At 47.3% G+C, this 21,038-nt stretch overlaps 1 protein-coding gene across 1 annotated transcript in view; it reads right to left on the reverse strand.

The window, feature by feature from the left end:
- The window catches only part of ST8SIA2 (ST8 alpha-N-acetyl-neuraminide alpha-2,8-sialyltransferase 2), a 32,153-nt gene extending 19,027 nt beyond the window's left edge, over nt 1–13,126 (reverse strand). Inside the window, exon 1 of the mRNA XM_029958842.1 lies at nt 12,988–13,126. The gene's annotated coding sequence lies outside the window, so the exon portion shown is untranslated. The remainder of the gene's footprint in view (nt 1–12,987) is intronic.
- Nucleotides 13,127–21,038: the final 7,912 nt, after the last annotated feature.

Consider the following 21,038-nt stretch of genomic DNA (forward strand, 5'->3'; position numbering starts at 1 on the left):
GAGCAGACTGGATTAGTGTGCAAACCACGCATCTGCTAAGATACGTCTCCTCTGAAGGAGCCTTCCAAATGGGATTCACACTCCTTCACACTTGCTGTAGGACGGACAATGCTTACAAAAAGAAATGGTTTTTTTTCCCTAAATAAGTACCAGTTTGCAATCTCTGTGAAAGGAAAAAAAAGATACCAGGGAAATTAGGAATTGGAGAAGACTTGTTAGCTCCCACCTCATCCATGTTTTGTGGCTTTAGCAGGACTGATCCAAAGCATCACAACATATTATTCAAATGCATTTATCCAGTCTAGCCTTACATGCCCCCAGTGACAGATCTGTGCAAGTCTTCTCCTGGAATTAAGGCTGGAGAAGCTGGACATGAGGTAGGCAAGTTGAAAGTACATCTCCCAGCTGACTTTGTGCAGTATGGTGGGGAAGGAGACTGGCTGCCAGGTCCCTGGCTGAGAAACCCCTCAAGGACAGTTTCAGGGTTTACTCTTTCCCCCTCACACAGAGCGAAAAGCAAAAATATTGCAATGCAAACAGAGCACAAAGTGTTCTGCTGTCATACACAAACATGGAGAGGATAGCTCATTGGTGGAGGAGAGCAGGGCTCTGCTAACCTGCTTCCCATGCCTTGCTCCATGGCACTGGGCTCATTGCTTTGCTGGCCAGCAGCAGCCACGATGCTTTCACAGACCCCTTAGATGCTGGCAAAGACACTGCTCCCTGTACCAGGCTTGGTTTCTCTCTCTAAGCCATGGATACTGCCCAAAGCTGGGACATGATAGTTGGCTGAAGGTCTCAGCTGGTTTAGTGAATCCTAAAACATTCCTGTGGCTTCAAAACTATCAGCCTTTTGGTGCTTTGTGTCCTACACTACAACTTCAGAACATTTTCCCTACAATCTCCCTCGGTACAGTCCAAGACAATGTGTTCTGTGCATATGATGCCATGGGGTGTATTGCCCTGTCCAGCCACCCTTCTCAGCTCAACCCACTGTTGGGTCCCAACCAGACAAAACACCTGCTCAAAGCACCCATAGCTGAGCTAGGCATGGTATTTTCCAAAATCTGCCACACTTCATTACCAACACAGGCAAGCCAGTACCACCATACCCCTTCACTTCCCCCACCTGGGAAGAGGAAAGTATTTAGAAATGAAAGGTACTAATTAAGAAGCACGTGTTAAAAAAAAAACAAACAGCCAGTCCATTTTATTATACCTTGCTGACCTGGAGTTTCAAATCTCTTTGCTTCAAAAGGCGAAGACCAGCCTCGATTAAAATAGTACAGATAGCATTGATTTTGAAAAGCTTTCTAGTGCTACACTGTGTTTGGACTGAATTGCCTTATTAATCTAGTTGTTATCAGTTTGATTGTATAGCCAGCTCCACAAAGTACCAACCTGCTTCCTAATCCTATTATTTACAAAACATTTTTCTTTGGGCTTCTGTTGGGATGTTTTCCACTGATAAGTTGCATCTATATGTGCTAATGCCATCTTACTGGCTTATGCCATCCTTTCTCATTTTTTTGCTTTGAGATTTTCAAGCTGAATTTCCACTGTCTAAGACATTATATAGGTCAAAACACTCTGTGCTCAGATGTAAAGTGACACTGATTCATATATCAGAGGACAGAAAAGAAAAATTATCTTATGTTTCAGGTCCAAATTTTCTTGGATGAATAATTTCTGACAAATCAGGTATGCAAAGACTCTTCTATTCACCCACTATGAATGGGCTGTTTAGGGTTTTTGCTTCTCTTTTCATCGTTTCCCACTTCTTAAATGCTTCTCTTAATTGTTGCTAGGTACGGTTCGGTCTCGCTTCGAGCAATTTCGATACGTGAAATCAAAGCTGCTTTGACTGAACAAGTAGGTCACACAGCCTCGTTGGGCGAGAGGATCTCTTAAGAACAGGCTTTATGCGTCCATATTCTCAGCCTTACAAATTAAAAAATGTGTTTTCCATGGATATTTTGCAATTCCCACCCCCCAAGTCCTGCCTCCCCCCTCAGCATCTGTGGTAGACAGTGCACATGGGAAGCAGGCGTGAGAAACATAAACTAATCAGGAATTTCAGCCATACCCAACCACACATTTCATAAATCATAAAATTATGTGGGGTTGGAAGAGACCTTAAGGATCGTCTTGTTCAACCCCCCCTGCATTTAACCACATTTGTGGAGCCCATTCCTGGTGGAACAAAACCTCTGCCTCTTCCTGACCTTGGGAAACCCAAGTCCCCCTCTTCTCCATCCTCTGCATAAAAGAGAGATAATAGTCCCTTGGGGGATTATTAAGCAGAATTTATCCATCTGAATTCCTCAGGAAGAGAGTTCAGAGTGCCACAATTTTTATCTGAGGGGTTCGAATGACTAACACTTACTAATTAGGTTTTCACAACCTACTTTTGTGTTATGTGCATTTTATGATCCCTGTTTTACAGCTGGGACACTGGGGGTGAAGTGGCTTGGCCTTTAACACTAAAAAATGAGCTCCACAGGAGCAGGCACTATGGGCTTCCAGCAGACCTGTCCTCTTGAAAATGCTGCTTTTTACTTGCTGAGATCCAGTATGGCTCTTGCTGAGTGAGAGGGTAGGACACATGACTCAGAGGACCACAAGAATTGATCTGAAAAGGTCTCACTGTCCCAAAAAGCAGATGCAACCATTAGTCCTCCTGAGACGGCTGCAGACTGTACCCATTAGGCAGTCTGTATCTATTTTTAAAAAATAATAAATCACAACTTATATTTACTTTGCTTTTTAAGGATTGCTCTGATGTTGTCCTCAAGACCAGAATTGCTGTTTTCCATCTGAAGAGCACACGAACACATTGCCAGGCCTGGCCAGGGCCCACCCTCACACAATCACTGCCCTCCCGACCCACGGGCTCTCCCCAAGGCAGCTGGGCAGGGAGGGGATGTGGAGCAGGATGCTCACAGCCCCTCTCCAGGATGCTGTGCCATGGCCAGAGCCCCAATCACTGTAACTAACAGTTTTGGGATACACCATCCAGCCCCTGGAAATGAAGTATATAGATGGCCCCTCTCTTCCCAAACTTGATAGATTTGATCCTGCTGACCCTCACAGTAAAATGTGGACCAGGACACTGACTTCAACTCTAGGTCCTATTCCATTAAATTCACGGTTTGTGTTGAGACCAGCAGAACAGAAAATGTGACTCCAGGGTTTTTGGGGGAAAATTGTCACATTTCCAAGTTATCTACGAGAAAGACATAATTGGCTTCCCAGCTCAAACCGGTCCAGCCTGCCTTGCAGGGTGGACAACCAAAGGTGTCCCAAGAGACCAAAATGAACAGGAACCAAGGCTAGAGGCTGGAAACCAGGATTCCTTGGGGATTGTATCCTGGCTTCCCATCTGCACATCAGGGTCTGGCTGAAAAGATGCAAAAAGGCCACATTCATTGTTAAGTCCTCTTTGAGCTTCTCACTAGACACTCAAGTGGTTTCTGTGGGGTTTACGTCAAATCCATAACATGCTCTGCTGTCCCAGGAGAGACATACTGGAAGAGGAAAGGCTGGCTAGCCCCACATGTAAACCAACTTGTAAATCAGAAACCAAAGCCAAAGCTAGACGAGAAGCAGTGATATCAGAGATGCATTTCTGAACCCTGAGATCCTGTACTCAGACATTCCATCATGCACTTTCCTAGCACCACTCCCCCATCCAGGGATGCAGTTCTCATAGGCTCCAGCATCATCTCGCCTTCCTGCATCCCATCTCATAACACGTCAGGGGGGAGCTGGGACATCTGACTCTTGCAGATCATTCCTGTGACATTTCACCAGTTGCTTTGGAGGCTTTCATCCAGGGATGTCGAAGAGATTGAGATGAAGAGGAGTGGTGACTGCACTCTCTTGGAGAGCAAGGTTCCTTCTGCAGAGATTAATTGGGAAGACATTTCTAAAGCGCTTGTCTGCTGGGACAGAAGATCCTGCAATACATCCTGATGAGATGTTCGAAATCGCACTTCAATGTGTTTAAAAATCTCACTTGATTATATTGTCACAGCTTGGCAGCCCAAGTGTCAAAAACTTCCTAAATATCAAGTGCTATTTTTAGTGTTCCGAGTTTAATTCTTTCTATCGAGTCATACGATCACATTTGGGAGACTGTGCCCATAATTGTGGCATTCAGACACATCGCCTGGCCCAGCTGGGGTCCCAATGCAGGTCTGGTACATGAGCTGCAGGGGCAGTGCTTGTGCAGCCAGGCACAGTGATTCTGTGATCTTCCAGCAGGACAAGGAGACTCATTGTAAGGCACCAGACGATGGAACTGCTGTTGCTCATGGTACTTGTTGTTACCCGCCACAGGAAATGCAGATGTGTCAGTCTCATGCAAAGCAGCCTTGCTAATTTGGTCACCTCCTCCCACCTCCACCAGCCACCTGTCCTGCAAGATCCTTCCCAGGGACCACAAGAAGATGGGAAGGTGGAAGGTGCTCAGCATCCCTGCCTCTCAGGTGGGAATGGTGGGTCCACATCAGCTTCTGCGTGAATGTGAGCAGGGCTTGACCCTGAGGTCTCTGCCTGGCTGCAAGTCACAGTGTGTAATCATTGCAAGTGTCTGCTGAGGACAAGATGGAATCAAGACACATGAGTTTGCAAAAGAGACATCTATTGCTTAACAGGGAATATGCCAATTAGTCTGAAACACTTATGTGACAAAATCAGAGACAAATCAGCAGGAATGGTGCAGCTCTGACTACAAATGGACACGAGGAATGGGAGGGAAGGCTGTGGCAGCCTGTCATGAGGATGCTGCTGGGGATCACTGCACTGGAGTAACCAAATCCTGCCTTGAGCTACTTGCTCTGAAGGACCTGTAAAAGACAGAAAGATACTCAGAGTAACCTGATGGTTGCTGCTGCGTACCAAGAAGCCACAGTCCAGGACTTCCAGGCTCTGCTCCCAAGACAGCATGAGCTTTTCCTGAGCCAGAAAAGACTCTCTAACATAAATAGAGTATCAGCTCTCACATCCACATGCATTTGCCATAACATCAGCATGGCCTGACTCAATCACCCCGTGATGTTCTTGTTTTATCACTGCGCTAAAGACAAAATACTCACATGCTCACAGGGCTCAAATGTCACAGAACTCACCTATCCCCATCCTGCATACTGGCAGGACCTTATGCCCTCCCTCATCTCAAGTCTTCCATTAAAACTTTATCAGCTCCTTTTCATTGACTGCATTAATGAAAAAGCCAAGAAAGAAACAGACGTTGAAGAAGGCAAAAAGGATCCAGTGAGAAGCCTGAGACTGCAGTGTGTGTGTGTTTGTATGTTTAGCTTTCCTCTTCTGGATAGGAGAGGGGAAACAACCCAAGAGCTCAGGGAAGACTTAGAAAGGAGCTGAGATAAAAGCCTCACTGCTTACAAAACATGTCTACATTATACATTTTTCCTGAGATAATTTTTTCCACCAGGGAGCATAAACAGCAGAGCATCACTCTTGCAGCAGAACCTGTCACCCTGAGCATCCATGTCCCAAAAGCCAGAAATCCCACTGGCTTCTGCAGTGTTTCGGATGCCACGTACCTTGGGAAATGGGAATGGTAAAACATGAAAAGATATACTTCTTGAGGGGTTGTGGGCCCATGGGTTCATCCTCCTACACCCATCTCTTGCCTCTTTTCCCACTGCTCTGCGCAGCCCCTTGGAATACTCAAGGTCTCACGTGGTTTCTTCTATCCCTGTTGGTGTGGATGCTGAGGATCTCTTCTGGGTAGTGACATCCTCCTGGGGCAGTTCTGTATGAGCATCTTCAAAATAACATCTGCTGCCTACACAAAGAGGGCTGGGAGTGCTTGGATGAAATCTACACCCCACAACCAGCAATGGAGCTGTCCCAGGACCTTCACAGGGACTTAGTCCCCAGATGCCAAAGTCAAGTTGCCAAATATCAAAAAGCCAATAGTGGTTTCAGAGCTCAACCTCCTCTCTCCTACCCCCGCTCATAAAGCTACACTGTGGAAATCCAGGCAGTAATAAGAAGGAGAAGTTTAATTACCAACTTAGTAGCTGCTGGTTGGCAGTCGAGTGTGCTTCTGGGTGTCTGAAAAGGTGCTGGACATGCCCCATGATGATGCTTAACCTTGCAGGGGAAACATGTCCCCTTTTTTAGCCGCTGGCTGAGAGCTGGATGATATTCCTGAAGGTGCTGGTAAAGCCTGGGCTGGAGGTTGCAGGTCACAGCATTAGAACCATCCTTAGATCCAGAGCTGCCAGACAAACAGGTGATACCTGGAGCCCACTGTGACACTGTTTGACTGAGGGGGCCTTGAGAGAGCACTTCAAAACTCTGCGTGACTGGGACAAAATGTGCTTTTAAAAGCAGCCCTGCCCATGAAGAGGGTTGGTTGGGAGGAACAGCCTGCTCAGCACGCAGATGGCCAGCCTGGAGTGGGTTTTGTGTTTGTTTGGGATATTCCCAGTGGATTTCTGTATGCAATAACAAGGACTTGATTTGCAGTAGCAACAAGAAAGAGTCCAGTACTTAAGTCTGGAAAGAGCTCTCACCCCACACCATCGCCACTGCTCTGGCAGGTTTCAGCAGTGCCATGCCTGTCTCCCTGGATCAGTCCTTTCACTTCCCAAACGGAGCCAGTGCTGCTGCTGTTGATGAAGATGCATCTCCCAAGGTCGCCACCACCACCAAGGCTGCTGCACAGCCAGATGAGGATTTACAGTGGGAACACAAATAAAAAGGAGCTGTAAAGATACTCTTTTTTTAATTTATTTTTTCTTCCTTTTTCTATTGCATTGCAAGGGGCTGAGCAAGTGACACCAGCCTGCTCTCCTGTGGTGTTTGCTGAAGGACACCTGAAACTCTGCACCTACAGTGAATTTACTGTGCCAGGGAACTTCCTTGTTTCCAGAGGCAACTGGGAGTGTAAACCAGAGAAACAGCAAAATAATTATTAACTAATGTTGTACTTTGGGATTATTTCTTGCTGCTGAGGATGACCCAGGCCCAGGGAAAATAAATGAGAGAGGCAATTAGAAGTCTGGTTTCGAACAACTGTTTTTTATAGCAACTATACCTGTGGATGTATTTAAGTAGTGCTGTTCTCAGGGATGAAAAAGCAAAATACCTGCAGAATCACAGAACTATAGAATCATACAGGTTAAAAAAGACCTTTAAGATCACTGAGTCCAATCATCAACCCAACACTGCCAAGTCCATCATGAAACCATGACCCCAAGTACCACATATCTACATGTCTTTTAAATACCTCCAGAGACTGTGACTCCATCATTTCCCTGGGGAGCCTGTTCCAATGTTTGCCAGCCCTTTTGGTGAAGAAATTTTTCCCAATATCCAATCTAAACTTCCCATTTCCTCTTGTCTTATCATTAGGGCAGCCTGAAAGCCCAAGGAACGATAAAGGAGCTCCTGTTAAATGCTTTCCTGGAAGATCAAAAGCACATCTGTCACACAAGAGAAAACCGACCCCTTCAGTTCATCCATGTCTGGGAAAGGCTGGGAAGGCTCACAGTGGTGGTGGGATCTGCTGTGTCACTGCTGGCTGTGGTCCCAGGGTTCCCTCTCTGCCCACGAGCACAGCAGCAGCAGAGAGAAGCAGACACAGCACTGCTGAATCACTTAACCCCGCCGTTAGCTGCTCAACAAGCCTTCGCTAAATGAACCAACATTTGAAACTCCTTGTTCTCTGCTGGGAGAAAAAGGTTTCCTTTGCTTTCCCAACCAGAATTGTGCATTTGTGGGGTTAGAGATGGGAAACAAAAAGCCCACCTGGGCAAAAGGGAAACCTGAAGCCCTTCTGGGAACCACTTTGCTCTCTCTTCATTGCTCTATTGACGAACTGGCCTGTCTTCCACAACTCCGCACCCAAGAAGGGCTGGCTGGTGATGTGCAACCTCCTACCACTCCTACTTCCCTCCTCACCAGCAAGCTCAGAAATTCCCTCCTTGGGGGTCTTGCGAGCTGCTGACAATCACTACTGGACTGAAGAGTAACTTTTCACCAGCTGTAATGGAAATCCCTTATTTGTGGGTTTTCTTTCTGTTCCACTGGCTTGCTTGGGGGTCTGCAAGCGCTTCCCATCCTGCTGCTCCCAGCCCTCCTGCTGGGACACCGATTCCCTGCAGGTACCACTGCTCCTGCCATTCCCTCAGAGCTCAGTTTAAGGAAACAAGCTGTGGATTCATCTCCTTCAGCCTGCTCTAGGCAGGAACACAGGGGTTTGAATACGTCTTTGTGGCAGCCCCCTGTGCCCCTGCAGGGCTACAGGAGGTGAGTGTTTCATGGAGAGGAAGGGAAGCTCTGTAGCCAACCTGAAATCGGCTGCTTGAGTTCAGGTTATTGTCAGAAGAGTTGCAATGAAAGCCTACGCCAAGTATTTTCTTACTTAAATCAGTGCTCCAACACTGCTTTTATTTTCCAGCCCGATGCGTCACGGAGCTTTTATTAGAGCCCTGCCATACCCAACGAGTACAAAGGTCTCCTTTGGCTCCATTTACATGAATAGTTCCAGGGTGTCTGTGGGTTTCTGTCCTGCTGAGAGCCATTCCTCCTCCAGCCCAACCTGGATAATTGTTGGCTAGCACGCACTTGCTGTGCGAGCGCACAAAAGTGTATGTTGGTAGAATACAGCACTTTTTCCAGCAAAACTTCCTGGTGGAGAGCAAGTCTTAGACTAACTCTCAGTTAGGAGCAGTAAATCACAAGCTGCAAGACCTAAGCAGGACATTTATACCCCACGGACCAACCTTGACAAGAAGCGTTACAACTATAGCCCGCTACAGACCACTCAGAGCAAGCACATCAGCCACCATAAAGGACACAAAATCTCCCTTCCCGAGCCTTTGAAAGGCAGGCGTTAGAAAAGGGCATATGAGGAAAAAGTGGCAATTTACTGACAAGCTTCCAGTCAGGCCAGCAATATCAGAGACTCCAATTCGTCACTTAAAAGGAGCAGAATATAATTCCTCTTGTAATCAGAATGGAAAGGCATGTGGTCTGGGCTAGCAGGGAAAAGGTTGACTCATATTAAGACCAGCCCATTACCAAGTGTCAAGTGCTCCCTAAGATGGCTCAGACGCTAATTCGAGAAGTCACCTGGTGGCAGCGGGTCACCAGCTCCCTCTACAGACAATCAGGACACAGCCGGACCCCTGCAGAACTGCTAAGGCAGGCTTAGAATAACAAAGAGTCCCTTTAAACTGGAGCAGAATTTTCCTCCTCGCCACCGGCAATAATCATCCCACTCGATGCCACGTCCTTTGTCTTCCTCTGTGGGGAGAGGTCTGTCCCTCTCCCCTGTCCCGGGGGTGGATGAGGAAATGGCTGCGATCGCATCAGTGCTCCCCAAGACAGACCGCGAGCGTGTCTTTTGTTTCCTTCCAGGGAAACAAAGAGCCGGAGCGACGGATGGAAACAGGCGCCACCGGGCTGCAGGAAAAGTTCAGCAGCCCGGAACCAGGTGGTTGTTCGGAAACATAAGTGCCAAGACCATTCACAACAGCAATACTTCACCGCGCAGCACAAGCCGGCGACCGGGGAGCGAGCCAAGGCGATCCTGCGGGATGCCCGCCGGCATCCCGCATGACCGCCGGGCACGAGGCTCCAGCCATACATCTGTAGGTGACAGGGATGTAACAGCAGGAAAACCCGCGAGCAGGGGTGGCTGCAGGGTAGGAGGAACGGGCTAACGAGAGCCACGCAGCATCGGGGGTGAGAAACTGCTGAATTTTCATCCTTGCCCTGACATCTCTTTGTTTCAGCATCTCCTGGCTGCAGGAGGTTGTATAAGGATAACTAGAGGAGTGAGATGGGACTGCTCAAGGAGCAAACATCTTTCTCAGAAGCCTTTGGCAGGCATAGCAGCTCCCAGCCGCCCTTGGCTTCTATCTCCCTTCACCTGTGATGCTGGAAACTTATTGTCCAAAGAAACAGCACGGGGTTTCGGGTTTTTTGTCCTTTTGCCAATAGTATTATATTCTTACTTTTCACCTAATGAACATTTTGTGTTTTCTTTCTGGAATTTCTCAGTATTTGTAGGTGAGAGAAATCTGTTCCCACACGTATGAGGCGTGTTCTTCCAAAGACAATCCAAATTACAGGCAGGGGGCAGGGTATGTGTAAAAGTGGGCAAGCTGTTCGCTCCTCACAATAATTAGAGAGTGTTTCGATGCCAAGGAAAAAGAAGAAAAGAGTTGCACCTGCCTGCATTTCCCAGCCCCCCTCAGCACCATGAGCCTGCCAGGGGACACCTGGCCAGCTCCTTCCTTCCCTTGCTGCTGCTCTGACCAAAGTGAGGGTAGTTTGTGGGCGTGTGAAGGAGAATGTTGAGCCACACAATCCATCAGCCAAATATTCCTGATGTGGGGGAGAACAGCACAAATACACAGTACCTCCCAAACCTCTCATGGAGAGGAGCTGTTCCCTCCTGGACACACAGAGAGCTCCTGGAAAACTTGGGGATAGTCTCTCCTCTACACTGTTGTGCACTTTTGCTGTCACACAATTCCCTTTACCTACGGGACCTGTTGACAAAAAATGCTATTATGTGCCCCCCAAAGTTGAAAACCTCCTATCATCCCCTGATCTGCTGCAGATCAGGCACTCTGCTTTCCCATGTCACCCCAGCAATACACTTCAGCCAGATCAGAGCTTTGTGTTCACCACTCCTGGCACCATCACAGGGATCAAGTGCTCTCTGTGACAGGCTTCTGTGCTAAGAGCTTACACTCTAAGGTGAGCAGTGTTTGGCCCCTTGCTGTGTTTGGGATGCAGGAGCTCATCAAATCTAAACCCCTCTGGAGAGGCAATGGGGAAAAGATGTGGGTGCGAGAGGACAAAGCAAGAGAAAGGGTCAGTTTGCCCTACATTATGATTAAGTAATACATAATTAAGTAATATAGCAGAGTCCCACTCATACTCTATTCATCCCTATATGGGAAGCACAGCTGATGTGGGAATTAACATTTATCTGAGAGTACCAGACTGCTGGATCCCTCCTTCACCTCTGGTAGGCAAGGTGCTCCTCTCCTTTAGCAGTTACCTTTTGCACTATAATTTCTGAATGCTGCATGAAACAAGCTGCTCGCTGTTCCTACAGAACTCATCTGACCCTGTTGCCATTGCTGCTGCCACACTGCTTGGCACTACTTCCTTGGAGGAACTACAGCAACAAACTCAGATGCCAGGGTTTGGAGATAAGCAGCCAACAAACATCCAATTTCCATACAATGTACAGAAAAGAGAGGAGAAAAAAAGACACAACACTGGGAATCCCTAATGAACCAGGGTGAAAAACAGGACAAGTAAGTAACGAAAGAGAATAGATTTTCAATAAGGGCACAGCAAGTTCCAGCAGGCAGATCTAGCAGATAGGTGAGGGTAGAGAAGAAAGAATAGAAGCCGGAAAAAAAGATGGGAGGAAAGCAAGAGGATCAGAGCAGCCTGTCTGATGGGGAGGATGCACCAAAAGCTTTTAATTTCCTTTATTATTATATAGATAGTGCCAGCTCATTGCAGAGCAACAATTCATCTACCCTGGTAACCTACGGTCTGGTGCTGGATGTTTCTGGACAAGGCTACTGACCTTTAAGCACTTCTTGCCTGTAGCACCCAATATAATATAACAATGAAACAATAAACAAACATTACTGCATTTCATTTATAATTTCAGCCAGGTGTTTGTTTTGATGTAACACAGTGGACAAAGCCACCTGGTTGCAAACAAAAAGGCCTTTGTGTCATTTGGGCACTGTGAGTGCACCCCTCATTACTAAAATAATTTGTTTTTCCAAATTGCTGTAGTGAGTTCCTCAAGTTAACGCAAACCCTCCTCTCTGCATTTGTTCCTCTCACCCCCTAAGTTTCCAAGCAGACCTCAGAGATGGGGTTTATGGGGTGGGTAGAGTGTTGCTTCTCACACAAGGACTGCTTTAGCCTCTGCTATACAGGGCACCTGCAGGTAAACACCCACCATGGAAGTGATAGGGAAGGGGTGATCACAAAGTCCCTAACACATCCCATGGGGACACACCAGTGGGTTGAACTCTCCCACGCTGCTCCATCACCCAACTGGTCCCTGCTCAATCTCTCCCATCCCACAGACCGGTCCCTTATCCACCACCCCCGTGGGTTGGTGCCCTCTCCACCACACCCATTTGGACCAGCAGTGGCACTCAAGCCCCCTGGGCTGCAACTTGCCCCAGCAACCCTGCCCGGCAGACCATCTGCACCAACGTCCTTCTTAGGGATCTGCTCCATCCGTATATTAACACCTGAGCGCTGCCCATGCCAAAACCCCTCTCCAGATCAGGATCTGTTCCAACATCTCTAATCAGACTGGTATCCGCTTCAGCATCCCTACCCAGACCTGTGCTTGATCAAGCATTCCTACTTGGACTGTTACCTTAGCATCTCTAACGGGACTGGTACCTACTCCAGCATCCCTATCCTGACCTGTACCTGATCGAGCATCCCTACCTGGACCAGTACCTCCACGTCTTTAATGGGAGCGGCACCTCCTCCAGCATCCCTACCTGGACCGGTTCCCCCCGCGTCCCTAACGGGAGCGGTACCTGCTCCAGCATTCCTACCGGGACCGGTATCTCAGCTTCTCTAAAGGGACCAGTACCTGCTTCAGCATCCCCAGTCGGACCGGTAGCTCCGCGCCTCTAACGGGAGCGGAACCAGCTCCCGCCCCCCTGCCCGGCCCGTGGCTGCCCCCCGGTCCGCGCCCCATCCCGCCCCATCCCGCCCCGTCCTGCCCGGGGGCCGCCGCGGCCCCGCGGAGCTGCGCGGGAGCGCAGCGCAGCTCCCTTCCCACTTGGGCACGGCAAAAACCGGGAGAGCTGCGAGACAAAGAAACTGTCCGGGCGCCCGCCCCTCCGCCGCCGCCGCCTCCTCCTCCTCCCCGGCCCCCCAGCCCCGCTCCGCTCCGCGCCCCTACGCCCGCGCGGGACCGGGGTTTTTTACCCGCTCTCCTCCTCGATCTCCGAATATATCGGCGAAGATGAGGACCGACCAGCAGGCGTGAGCAGCGCCAGCGTCCAGCCCCGCACAGCAGCGGCATGGCTCGCGGGGCTGGGCCGGGCTGCCCCTCCGCGGGGTGCGGAGCCCGCGCGCGCGTCCCGCTCGGGCCGCCGCCGCCCGGCGGGCCGCTCCGCCCCTCAGCGCCCGCGAGCGCCCGGCCGCCCCCCCGGCGGCGGGGAGGGGGCGGGCGCAGCGAGGGAGGAGGGGGGCGCTCGGGGCCGCCCCCCCCGATAAAGTTTGCGCGCGGCCCCGCGTCCCGAGGGTGGGCGCGGGGGGCCGGGACCCGCAGTGTGCGCTGCGCCCGCGGTGCCCCCTGCGAGCGGGATGCGCTTCCCTCGGTTGTGGCGTCCCCTCCCCTGCGCCCACCGTGGCGGGGTCGGTCCTGGTTGGGGAGGGGGTGGGCACGGCGCAGGCGGGCGGCTTCTTCCCCGAGAGGACAAAAACTGTAATAAAATCAGACAGCGGTAACTCCTGTGCGCGGTGCGGTGGTTGTACCTCCTCCTCCTTCCTTGCAAGGGACGGGCGAAAACACAGAGGTTTGGGGATTGAAAACACTTTGTTAAAAAAAAAAAAAAGATGCTGAATAACTAGTCACACCATCTCTCTCACTATTAAAAAAAGATGCTGAATAACTAGTCACACCATCTCTCTTACTATTAAAAAAAGATGCTGAATAACTAGTCACACCCAGCCCCGTTATTATTAATTCCCATTTTAGTAACAATGACCCCTCGCATAAATACTGACCATTATAATGACGCTGGTCCTGCCATGACTCTGTTAAGTCCCGCTGGAGTTTGAACAGGCAGAATTTATTTAAGCAGAAACTGCACAAGGAAGGTGCAGATGCCCCCCTGCTTCTGAGGGGCTTGGCTGCATCTCAGCCACATCACAATCCCTGCGAGCATCTTCCTGCTGGCTACACGTGCCCTTAGGTTTTGTTATGGAGAGAAAAAGCTGCAGTTTCTATTCAGGAAGTGTGTGAAAGCTGGGAAAAAGGAAAAAGTACTGGCTGGACTGAATAGTGGCCAAAAAAACCACCAAGAGGTGCTTTCTCCATATCTCTGCTATGTCTTAGTCCAGTGCCAGATCTGGAGAGGAAAGGACAGCTGTGTCAGGGTTTAGGCAATGCCAGCCTGGCAGAGCATCACCAAATCAAAGCATAATTCTTTAGGGCCAGAAAGTTGCTGAAAATCACAATATCTGGTGATATATGCACCGCCAAGCTGGAGAGGGACACGGCAGATTTATAATGCAGCAGAGAGAAGCAGCACAGATGTGTTGAGAGCGAGAGATACTAATTGCTTACATATTTAAAACAGCATCTTTAGTCTGAATGGGAGGCACCATTAAGCAAAACAGAGCTATTAACTGGGGCCACTTGGAAAGCTGCCATTTTCCCTTCTGTGCACGGCTTCTTGCATCAATTCAGAAGTATGTTGCTCGGGGTGCGATATGCTGTCAATATTGTGTGATTCCTGCCGAGGTGCCTTGCACTGGGATAAACGTGTCCATATGTACAGGGATGCCTAACCCCAGCATTGTGTATGGGAGGGCACGCTCAGCAGAAGACTTTTCTCTTTATCTGGATTAAATGGTGGAAGGAGCAAGTTACGGCCGATGTGCTTTCCTGGGGATTCTGAAACTCTTGTAGAAAGAGGAGACAAACAAATCACCATTACATTTATAGGTAAAAAATACAACAGAGGTGAGTCTGGTACAATTATACTGTAGTATATATGGCAAATTTACAGTCCAGTATACAGCTTTCATAATAGAGCGTATTCAGGGCCCTGGGGAGAAAGCGATTTTAGGTGATGTAAGTAGCCCCATAATTCACCTTCTGCATAAATCTGAGAAAAGCCTCATTTTCCTTCTGTTTTATTCTTGGACTCCTTTTACCCACCCTACTCTGGAGCTTCATAGCAGTGTGACTGGCCTGAGGATAAGGAAACAGGCTTTGAGGTGACCTTGCTGGTGCAGGGACTGACATCGGGGTTTCCCGAGATGCAGCGGGGCAGAGCACCAGTCCCCTGTGATTTGGGAGCACCACACTGCAGCTGGCTTCCCCTTGTACACATCCTCAAGAATACAGATGGAGATATCTGCTCCTGCATCTTTTTCAGCTCCATCCCAGGTGGTGTTTCAGCGTCTTTTGTCTGATCTTTCTGTTTCAGTTGCCAATCACAGTGGCAATGTGCAAGAACAGAAATCTCAATGAAGGCTGAACAATAAGTGGGGGGATCATTCAGTGTGTGGTGGGAGTTGGTTTGTCTGGACAAGGACTGTCAGTGGCAGGGATATCCTATCTGCTGAGGTGCTGCTTCTGCTAGGGAGTAGCTTGTCTTAAAAGACATGCTGGGATTTGGCTCTGCTCCTGTGCAAGTCAATGGAAATGCTCCTATTAACTGAATTTTTTAAAAAAAATCCTTCTTGCAGGGTAAGCTGGAAGTTAAGCTTGATGCCCTTCACTGGAGAGCTCCACTGCAAGGGGTTCACACAAAGAGCTCTGTGAATCCTCTACTTGGTGTCATCTGTTGCTTTATTCCCCTGAAAGATGTAGGTCAGAGAGAAAGGTCATTCTTCAGCTGATTGGGCTTCAGACATGGGGACCAGGACCTTGAAGTGCAGCTTGTTTGGGGTGAGGAGGCAGCAAGCTGTATAGAAGATGAGGGAACAGTGCAGCTTGCTGAATTATTTCGTAATCAATTAACGAGGCTGTATAACACCACCAAGTGTGACTCTGCGACAAAAACCTCGAGATCTTGTTGCACTGCTGAGGGCTAAATTTTACACGGTCAGGAGTCTTACTGCAGTGATAAAAAGAAATTAATATAATAACACTGACTACAGGAGAGGACAGTTTACTCTGTATGCACTCCAAGTCCATCCTTTATAGCATCCTGGCCAGATTTTGGGGAGGAGCAGATAATCCACCCTGATAATGCACCAGTTTCATGCATTGCTTATTATCCTGAAGAACTGCAGACTGCTTTGGAGCAATTGCCATAGTTCCTCAAATGTTAGTCATTCTGCACATTCATTTCACTATGAATCCTCGCATGATTCAGCTTAAACAGGTGCATAAATGTTGCAGGATTGGGTCCATAAGCATGCACAGCCTCAATTTTATGTCTCATTTTTAAGATGGGTTGCAGGAAGATGAGAGCAAACTGTCACAAATAGACTGTTGTGGTAGAGTAATATTTTCTAAAACAGAATAAAAGCTGATTATATCTTCTAGCTCCTAATAATTTGAGGAAGTAATTCTGTATCCAGAACATTTGCAGTAAATACAATAAGGTGTACTTAAAAAAATAAAATCCTATCATATGAGCTAAAGTAACTGCATCAGAACAACATTGTGTTTTCTGCTTTATTGGGAGAAGAGAAAAGAAATGGCATTTTTACATTTTCTTTTGACCTTTGAGAAATATCAGGAATATGTAATAGCCACACTCACCAACAATAGCTCAGAGGATTCAGAGAATAAGAGTTAAACACCTGGGGACATTTACAAACAACTGGCAGAGAGGCGATGAATTTAAGATGTGAGTATGAAAGGCACAGATACACAGAGTGCAAAAATAATACATATTTAAAATGCTTTTAATCTATGAGAGAAGTATCATTGAGCTAGATAGTGACTCCTGAACAAGCAAAGGCGGGACAGGGAAGATGACCCACGAGGTCTCTGCTACGCTATAGCAAATGCTAAGACCTGGTGCAGCCAGAGGTCTCAGGGGAACTTTCTCCATCAAATTCGTAATGCTGTAAAGCACACATAACCTTTATCATATCTGTCAGCCGAAATGAGCAAGGTTTACAGCCCATTTTATGCAGCTGAGCACTGCTGTGATGTGAGGATGGGGCATGGCAAACAGGAGCCCGTGTTAACCAGGGTGGGCGTATTCCATTATTGACAACAAACCTGCCTCCAGGTGGTTTCACCAAATAAATCCTCAGTCCCTCCCACAAAAGCCAAGTGACTGCAAGGGGCATGAAGTGTCTTTTCCTCCCCGGTAAGTTCACTGGCAGGAAGGAAGGAAGGATGCTGATTCAGTAGGTGTGATGACCTCCATCTTCTCCTGAACTCTCCTGCTGGTCTCCATGCTGAGCAAGGGGTTGGAGAGTACCACTCCAGCATTGTTGCTCATGAATGGAGAACACTGGTAACAAACAAGCAGCTTCCATAGCTGTCAGTCTCCTCACCTGGCTTTGTCTGCCCCTGGGTAAATATTTTCCAACTGGATCCTGAAGTGGCTTTTTCCATTACTGAATGGAATGGAACAGCATTCACCTGGCTCCAGGAGGAGCTCCCAGGCACTAGACAAGTTGTTTGTCCCAGGCAGGGGGGTATGAAAAGGTTGGGTTTTTTGTGGAGCAGCCTAAGAAGAGGAATTTAGACCTGTCCTAATGTCAGTGAATCTGAATTTTGTCACATCAGAGGGGTTTGTAACTCTCTGTGATCCATCCCCTGTTGAACTGAGTGAAGAAGTATCCCTGCTCCTTGTTTTCTAGTCTGGAAGGAAAAGCCTTTACTTCCTTGGAGAAAGAGCCAAAACCCTCCTGATTTTCTCTTTTGAGGGATTCTTGCCATTAGAAGGAGGATGCCAACTCTATCATTTTCTTTGTACCCAGAGTGGTGTAGCAGCAATAGGAAAGCTTTGTTGGTTCACAAGAAAGGAAGAAGAAAATTAAGCAGTATTAATTTCAAGCTCTATTAGGATTTTAGGAAAGTAAAATCAATAGAAAAGGATGGACACAGTAGAGAACGTGACCTTATTTTCCCAGTGTCTGAAGGGGAAGTGCACACAATAGAGAGATAAAAATACATCTACAAAACCAGACCAGTTTCTTTGATATTGAAGAAAAGAAGTTAAAATGCTTACGTGAACTTTCATCACTTCACTGGCATTTAGAACAAGTGTCTTAGAGACAAAAAGCACAAAACCAAAAAAAAACTAATCCCAAACCCATCAAAAAATCCCCAAACCCAGCCCCATCCATTAGTCCTTTCTATTTCTTTCTCTCCTGCACTAAATTGTAAAAATGGTGTGATCCATGCAACATTTCATCAAATATGACTCGCCGTTGTCAGAGCAAAATGTCTGATATAAAACTAGAATGATCTTTCTTTTCTTTTTGGTCAGATAAGCTGGTTTGGATTAATAAAAATGCCACACTCACAATGATATCGATAATTTGCATGTGAAAAGCCTTCCACCTGGTAATGAAAACAATTTTTCAGTTTTGCCACCACCAGTCATGAGAGATAAGGTCTGCCATCCTCCCCCTTGCAATTAACCACACACACAGAAAAAAGGGAAAAGGTAGAAAAAAAGGGAAAAGGTAGAATATGTGTGACAATTGCAAATTGCCTGTTACCTGGACCTGATGCCAAGGTATTGATATTTCCAAATGCAGCTGCACAGCTGGCTCACTCTTACAGCCTGGCTACGTGTGCTTGCCAAGCCAGGCACCTCCAGGTTGGGAAGACAGAGCTGGATATGTGTTTGTATTAAATTTGTATACCATATTAATGGCATTTAGCAAAAAATTACCCTAAAACAAGTTTGCACACCCCCCTTTTTGTGTTTAGCAAGCCACTGGGTGGCAGTGCTGTGTGTGCACATGTGCATATACACACACATGATGGGGGGTCCCCTCTTTTTGTGGGGTGTCATAAACCTGGGTATGTTTTGCTCATTCTTGATACACTGAAGGTCACTGCATTGCCCAGGGCAGAAGGCAGGGGAAGAAAGGACTGAAAGATGCTTCAGCTTGGAAGAGCAGGGACTATTACTGCACTTCCATTGACCTGTGCGAAGCTCCACAGCCAGGAAGATTGAGTGCCCAAAGGTCAGTCCCAGTGTTGGCATTCCAGGCTGATCCAAGACATCCCAGTCTTGCCTGCAAACCTACACTTGCCTTGTTTGTCTTGCATGGTGACCAGAGGAACAAAGAGTCCCTTTGCTGACAGTCCTGAAACAGAATGCACAAGACACCTACCCTGTTCCCTGCCTTTACCCAAACCCATATCCTTCACCCTTTTCTTCCCACCTTATAGAGGAACAATTAACCCAGCAAGGCCATGCTTTTAGTGACTCAGAAGATATTCATGTGCCTGATGTGTATGAAGGACACCAATTTCTTGCACACAACCAGCAACACATCCCCCCGAGATAATTCCAAACTGATACATAATTCGCACTTATAATGGTAGATTTGAAGTGCCTGATAAACAGATAGAGGGTTCAGGTACCAAACTGAGACCTCATCGAGTTTTGAATTTTGCCTTTTATCTCAGTTCAAAGCTGCTAAAACATGACATTTCTTTCAGGTTTGTTTCTGCAGTACCTCCAGCACAGTACTTCTGCATTTCACAGCCCTTAAAGCACAGGTCATATTTGACTCTAGCTTTGACCTGTTGCAGGCTTGCAGGTTTGATTAATTTTGTCCTATACTTGAGAGAAAACTAATTACTCTCCACAGTCATGTTGAGGAGGTGAATCTACCTAGTTTGGATAAACAATCCTACATGTAGGATGAAGGAACAAGCTGTGTATGGGCACTGCAAGGTGTGGGAGGTGTTTTTTTTTTGCTAGAATAACTTGAGATTTCGGATTTTTCCCACCTGTGAGAAGTCAGAGTGAAAAAGGGTGCTGAAGATGATAACACAGGAACAGGTAAAGAAGGGGAAATCTTTATAACCATCCTTTGGGCCATCCAAGACAGCACTGCTAGCCACTCAAAAATCTATCACCTTAGTGGTGAGCACACTTGAGAAAACCTGCAAGAAGGTTCTCTTGCCTTTTCCTGGCCTTCTTATGGTGCTTTGGAAAATTTTGATTGAAATATTTGCAAAATGTGCAGACTACAACAGCAATTAAAACAACCAAAAAAAGAAAAGGAAAAAAATTCACATGCACACATGGTCCTTTGCAAATGAGAACTTTTCTGCAAGGAAAACATGAGATCCCACAATATGTTCCATTTTTCAAAAATGACAAAACCTTGAAGTGTAATATGAAGAATGTGACTTTTTCTTCTCTCCACCTCTCTCTAACAACTAAAAAGCTGCTGTGCAAAAGGCCTTTAATGTGAAACCTCATTTCAGCTCTAAAAGGCACTTGATTTCTGTAACTGCAGTGACTGTCGTTCTGCCCCCCATCAATAATAAATGCTTTTTTCTCTTCTTTACTACTAATATTTCTCATCCTTCATGTCCTTTGTGGTGGGCAGAACTGCTGAGGGAATTGCTTTGGCTTCAGAATAAAGGGAATTTTGAAAGGGTAAAGTAGGGCAGAAGGATTTCCCCTGAAGATCTCTAGCCAGAAGCTGCAGGGAGAGCATGGCTCCCAGGTTAAGTCCTCCAGTGGGAGCAAGAACAGAACTTCTTGGCTAGACCTTGCCTTTTGGTGGCCAACAGCAAGGAAAAATCACCTATATTGATCCAAAAAACTCTTAAGGAATTACAGACATCCCAATCACATTATAAGCAGCCAGGACAGGATATTTTCAAGATCATACTCCCCTTCTGGATTCCAAAATTAAATTTTTGAATACCTCACCCTGGCTGTGCAGCACTACATGCTTGAACACCCACCTCTTTGGGAATCTGATTTGTCAGTTCAGCGAGCACGTTCCTTGGGAAGGAAAACTTTAGTGCAGCTTGTGCCTAAATGTGATTTTTGCTCTGATCTGAGATCATTAGTGTCCTCTGTGGTGAAGAATATGAATGATCTGCTGCCAGATCACACCTAGCACAGCAAATACCCGCAGAAGGGGAGGCTGCATGTAACACTCCTTGTAGGTTTAAGTGCCATGTACAAATGTAGAAGGAGAAAGGAGAGAGAAGAAGAGCCAGTGTGGGGGAGAGACCACAGGCATGTAACAGCCCTCCTGACCTAGTGATTTATTTATGGCAGTCCTAGAGGGGAAGAAGCCATGCAAAGATCCTGAGCCTGCGTGCTGCAGTATGTGGTGTATAT

This window comes from Manacus vitellinus, unplaced genomic scaffold, assembly GCF_001715985.3.
Source record: "Manacus vitellinus isolate BGI_N305 unplaced genomic scaffold, ASM171598v3 scaffold_16_pilon, whole genome shotgun sequence".
NCBI lineage: Eukaryota > Metazoa > Chordata > Aves > Passeriformes > Pipridae > Manacus > Manacus vitellinus.